The following is a 6,327-nucleotide window of genomic DNA, read 5'->3' as shown; positions in this document are numbered from 1 at the left end:
ACAGCAATGCCAGATTGGAGCAGAATCTGCAAACTACACCACAGCTTGTGGTAATGCCAGATCCTTAACCCACTGAGGCCAGGGAGTGAACCTACATCCTCATGGATACTAGGTCAGGTTCTTAATCCGTTGAGCCACAGTAGGAACTCCTAGGGCCTGTATAGTTTAATCCTTTGTTTTTTATTTGTCTCTGCTCACTAGATTTTAAGTTTTCACTATTTGTCATCTCTTCTCTGAGCCTTTGGGATTCTAACTTGAGAAGCCTGGAAGCCTTTTCTTTCATATCTCCAGTGGGCCCACAACTCTTACAGATAAAGACTAAAATAATAAGTACCATCTCTGATGTATTAAGGGGAAATAATTGTTAAGATTCTTGAGCACTTAAGGTTAGGTCCTTAAAATGTTTTGAATAAAATCTGCCTGCCTTCCTTGAGGCTAACAGCACACCTGCAAGGCTGCTTACTGCAGGAGGCCGGTGAAGCTTAAAGCATTTATCATCTTTGGAGTTCCTGTTGTGGCTCAGTGGTTAACGAATCTGACTAGGAGCTATGAATTTGCGGGTTCGATCCCTGGCCTTGCTTAGTGGGTTAAGGATCTGGTGTTGCTGTGAGCTGTGGTGTAGGTCACAGATGCATCTCGGATCCCACGTTGCTGTGTCTCTGGTGTAGGCCGGTGGTTACAGCTCTGATTAGACCCCTAGTCTGGGACCCTCCATATGCCACGGGAGCGGCTCAAGAAAAGGCAAAAAGACAAAAAAAAAAAAAAAATCATCTTCTTTGTTGGGCAATGGGGAATAGAGAAATGAAGAAGATGCTGGCACTGTCTCAAGGGACTTAAAATCCAGTGTGTTTGGGGGAAGTGGGAGCAAAAAATGATAAAATAACTTTATGAGTGAGGTAATCAGGAGGAAAACAAGGCCAGCTCTTAGGGAGGAGAGGGCAGAAATCAGGAGAAGCAAACCAGAAAATGTGCCTCTGATTGTTGGCTGTCAAAGATTTCATTAAGCATTAAACACATTAAGGAAAGTAGGCAGGGTGGTTATTCCCAGTTGAGGAAACTCAAGCACAGCTGAACATTTAAGTCATCCTTTTATTTATTTCTTTTTTTCTTTTTTTTTTTAGGGCCACACCTGCCAGGCATATGGAGGTTCCCAAGCCAGGGGATCAAATCTGAGCTGCAGCTGCTGACCTACGCCACAGCCACAGCCTCAGTATATCCGCACCTCATCTGCAACCTATGCCACAGCTTGTGTCAACACTGGTACCTTAACCTACTGAGCGAGGCCAGGGATTGAACCCACATCCTCATGGATACTAGCAGGGCTCTTAACCCACTGAGCCACAATGGGAACTCCCAATTAATCTTTTAACAGCCCTGGCTGAGCGAAATGAGAAGTTTCATTGTTATTTAACAAATTAAAGTCTCACAAGAATGGATATAATTGAAGAGAGAGAACCAGCAAAATAGACCAGTGACATGGCGCTTGCTGTGATGGCAGCAGTGGCTAAGTGACCCAAGTTGACAGCACACTGACTGAGATAAGGCTTCTCCTTATCAGCCCTGCCCTGGCCAGGTTCACCTGCCTACTGCCTTGGCAGCAGCCAGCTCATCTACCACTTGATTTTACTTCTGTGAGCCTGGAGTGGGCAGGATGTGAATAAATCCTGAGTCAGAAATTAAGATGAAAGACTTATCAGTGTTAATACTCTGGATGAGAGAAGACAACACTGTCTTTGAGGAGGGTGGGCTGGGAGTTGAGGGGAAAAACGTGGAAACACACAGACCATGATTGCAAAGGCAAATTGTTAAAGGGACGAAGTTTATTTTTTATTTTTTGCTTTTTAGGGCCGCACATGTGGCATGTGGAAGTTCCCAGGCTAGGAGTTGAATCAGAACTACAGCTGCTGGCCTCAGCCGCAGCCACAGCAACTTGGGACCGGAGCCACGTCCTCGACCTACACCACAGCTCATGGCAATGCCGGATCCTCAACCCACTGAGTGAGGCCTGAGATCGAACCTACATCCTCAAGGGTCCTAGTGGGGTCCATTACTACTGAGCCACAGTGGGAACTCTGGACTGTTTATTTTTAGCATTGCTGTTTCTCCTCTGGGGTCCCAGCCCCTTTGCATGGATATGTCTGTGATCTTCTGCTGTCTCTGGTTGCTCCCCAGCTTTGATGACTTTCCTTGGCTCGCCAGGACTCTTTCCCCATCAAACCTCACCTGTCATCAGGTTATTCTTTTGAGGCTGTGATTATTAGAACACCTCTTTGGCAGGCGCTCAGGATCATCATTCGAATACCTTAATTTGCAGAGTTCCTTAAAGTTTGCTAAGTGCTTGTAAGTAAGTTATATCACTTAATCAACTTATCTGAATGGATTAATATACTAATAATGTATATTAATTACTAATGTCCTTCTAGGTAATATATGATATGTTAACAGGCAGCTACTGGAAAGAGTCCCCTGTACTCTCCCCAGTCCCCTAGGTTTGCATAGATTTTTAGATTTTGTAAAGTGTTTTCACATCTGTTTTTGTTTTTTTCATTTTTGGCTGCCCCTTGGGCAGGGATCAAATCTGAGCCATAGTTGAGATTTAGGTCCCAGCTGCCGCAAGGCTGGATTCTTAGCCCACCGTGCAGGGCCATGCAGCGAACCTGCAACCCATCGCTCCCAAAATGCTGCCAATCCAGTTGTGCCACAGCAGGAACTCTACATCTGTTTTTTTGTTTTCTTTCTTCCTTTTTTTTTTTTGCTTTTCCACGGCTGCACCCACAGCATATGGAGGTTCCCAGGCCAGGGGTCCAATTGGAGCTACAGCTGCCGGCCCAAGCCACAGACACAGCAACGTGGAATCTGAGCCTCATCTGTGACCTACACCACAGCTCACAGCAACATCAGATCCTTAACCCACTGAGCAAGGCCAGGGATCAAACCTGCATCCTCATGGATTCTAGTTGGGTTCATTAACCTCTGGGCCACGAAGGGAACTCCTGTTTTGTTTTATTTTAATTCAATTTTACTGGAGTATAGTTGATTTACAATGTTGTATTAGTTTCAGGTATACGGCAAACTGAATCAGTCATACATACAAATATATCTCTTGTTTTTTCCCATATAGTTTATTATAGACTGTTGAGCAACTTTTCTCTTTAATCATCTATTTTATACAGCAGAGTGTATATTTTATTCCCACCATCCCAGTTCCTCCCTTGCCTCAAGGGTATCACCTATGGTGGCCCTGAGATTGGTTTTGAAATCTGTGTGTATGTTTTGCTTTTTTTTTTTTGCATTTTAGGGCCACACATGCAGCATATAGAGGTTCCCAGGCTAGGGGTCAAATTGGAGCTACAGCTGCTGGACTGCACCACAGCCACAGCCACACAAGGATCTGAGCCAAGTCTGTGACCTACACCACAGCTCACGGCAATGCCAGATCCTCGACCCACTGAGCGAGGCCAGGAATTGAACCCACAACCTCATGATTCCTAGTCGGATTCATTTCCACTGTGCCACGATGGGAACTCCATGTGAGTCTGTTTTTTTAAATAAGATCTTTTGTGTCATTTTTATTAGATTCCACATATAAGTTTTTGAAAAGGCTCTGGAACTATGGAGCTGGGCACTGGGTAGACTGGAAGAGAAGGTATCTTAAGGCAGAGGGGCCTTTGGGGCTGGAGCCACCTCCCTGCACAACGCCACGGGGTGCCATTGCCACTGCTGACCCTGGAAATGACCTGTGAGTAGCCAGACCCAGCAACTCTGTCTGTGGCTTTCAATTCATTCCCCTGCTGCATCCTCTTCTGCCCAAGGAGATGGCTTGACCGCACTAGCAGTCGTGACAGGAGGGGGCTCGATGGAGGGTGTCCCAACCCACTTCCCAGGACGGACTAGCTAGAAACTCGGCAATTCACCCTTCCTCCCCAAGCGGGGGGCTGTCAGAAAACTAAGCCTGGTAGAGAAAGTGTTCTTACCCTGCTCATAGGAAACCTCCCTGGAGTTACAATTAGAGCAGAGTCAGAGATTATAAAACAATATATAGCACAATAGGCTTTTTTTCCTTTTACTGTATAATCCCTTCTCCTGGGCAGCTGTCGTTTCCAGCTCAGTTACTAAGCTCATGTTGCCAAGGACCTGTACACAGGCTGCTACAGTTTGCAGTTTTTCTGATGAATTCAGGAGATACCCTAGTTTTATTTAATTTATTTCTTTGCTTTCTAGGGCCATAGTATGGCATGTGGGAAGTTCCCAGGCAAGGGGTTGAATCTAATCAGAGCTGCAGCTGCCAGGCTACACCACAGCTCATGGCAAATCCACATCCTTAACCCACTGAGCGGGGCCGGGATTGAACCCACATCCTCATGGTGCTAGCTGGGTTCTTAACCTGCTGAGCCACAGCTGGAACTCCCAGGCATTGCCCTCATTTTGGAATTGGTTTGTTTGAGTGCTGTATGCAGGCTGTCAGAGGCCCTTCTTATCAATCGTTTATACCAAAGTTGTATTTTCAGGGCTTCTTGGTTCTTCTGCTATCAACTCACTGTGACATTTCTGCTTCAGGGGACCAGGAGGTCTGAATGGGTTCCCTAGACCCCTGGTCATCCCTGCAGTTTATCAAGAAGCCCTTGGAAACTGTGACAATTTTACAGGAAAAAGCCACCAACATTTTGTCCGTATCTATTTCACATATTTGCAATGTAAGATTAATTATAGGCTTCAGAGAACTCCTGTTATATTCCTAGCAAACCGGAATATTCTAAAAGTGTTGCGTCAAAAGGCCAGCTGTCCCTGCTAACATTTGCTTCATCTTCATGACTGTGTTTGTGCTGGGTGTGAGCTTGAAAAAGCTCGCAATCACTTCTGCACCCGCAGATAGATTCTGCCCCCAACTACACAGGGACCAGAAATAAATGGCAGAAGCCAGAGTTCTTTGAACACTGAGGCATCTGCCTTCCCCCACCTCTCTTTGCCCAGGTAGGGGATTACAGAGGCCTGTGACCCTTCCTTATTCTTGGCTAGAAGTGTGGGGACAGCCTTGAGGGGCTTATAACAAATGAATGCATAAGTAGCAGATGCTCTTGGCAATTACTTAAGTGAAAGTTGTTTATAAAGCCTTCTGATTTGAGGCCAGATTTGAAAATTTGCAGGAAGGAGGGTCTGGGGGTGTAGGAGCCTGACCTTGGCCATGAACATGACTTGGACAGAAGAGATTCTGCTCCTCTGTTCACAACTGTTGTCTTTGCACTATAACATTCAATTCCTGCCAAGATTTAAATGGTTTTTAACTAATATTGCAGACTGAAAAGGAGGTAGATGGTATCTTACTCATCAAACTTTTTTTTTTTTTTTTTTTTTTTTTTTTGCTTTTTAGGGCTGGACCCGAGGCATGTGGAAGTTCCCAGGCTAGGGGTCCAATCAGAGTTACAGCCTACACCACAGCCACTGCCACACCAGATCCGAGCTGTGTCTGCAACCTACACCACAGTTCATGGCAACGCCAGATACCTGACCCACTGAGTGCGGCCAGGGACCGAACTTGCAACCTCATGGTTCCTAGTTGGATTTGTTTCTGCTGCACCCATGATGGGAACTCCTACTGGTCAACTTCTCATCGACATGTTAATATCATTCTTTGACAGCTTAGGCAGTTTAAAGAGGTGAGTGTATGTTACACACATGTGTACTTTTGTATTCTCCCACCAAGAACTTCTTACTTTAGGGTTGTCATGCTGACAAACTCTCCATCTACCTCATACCTAAACTGGATGAGAAGCCACTACAAACCACCGTGTCTAGAAAATCTGGCCAGTGGAGTGTTTTTTCTCCAACATCCCCCGCCCCCATCACATTTTATTTGGTGTTATTGTTCATGTTTGTTATTTTTGATTTTGGCTGTTGTGTGATATCTCGATTTTACCAAGATAACTCAAAGGCTTAAATGGATTTGTCAAAGTATAAATAGAGTGATAACAATATTCACATCAATGCTCTAACTCAGAATATATGAGCAGACCTTCTCAATAGAGAATGTGAATACAATGAACATACACTGTGAATTTCCATCAACCCAGACAAGAAAATCCATGGGAACAATGATATTGCACATGCACAAAAGGTATTGTGAGAAAGCATAACAATAAATATGTGAAATTTGGGCACCACTGGACTGACAACTTAATTTTCCCTAATAATTAGTGTGTTATACATTGAAAAAACATCAAATAGAGGCATAAAGACACAGTAGCTTTTGCATCTTTTTAAAACAAAGTATAATAATATATCCACTAAGAATAATTTCAATTGCTCTTAAGAAATTAACCCCCAAACAAC

This window comes from Sus scrofa, chromosome 8, assembly GCF_000003025.6.
Source record: "Sus scrofa isolate TJ Tabasco breed Duroc chromosome 8, Sscrofa11.1, whole genome shotgun sequence".
Lineage (NCBI taxonomy): Eukaryota > Metazoa > Chordata > Mammalia > Artiodactyla > Suidae > Sus > Sus scrofa.
The sequence above is the reverse complement of the archived record's forward strand: the minus strand, read 5'-3'. Positions refer to the sequence as shown.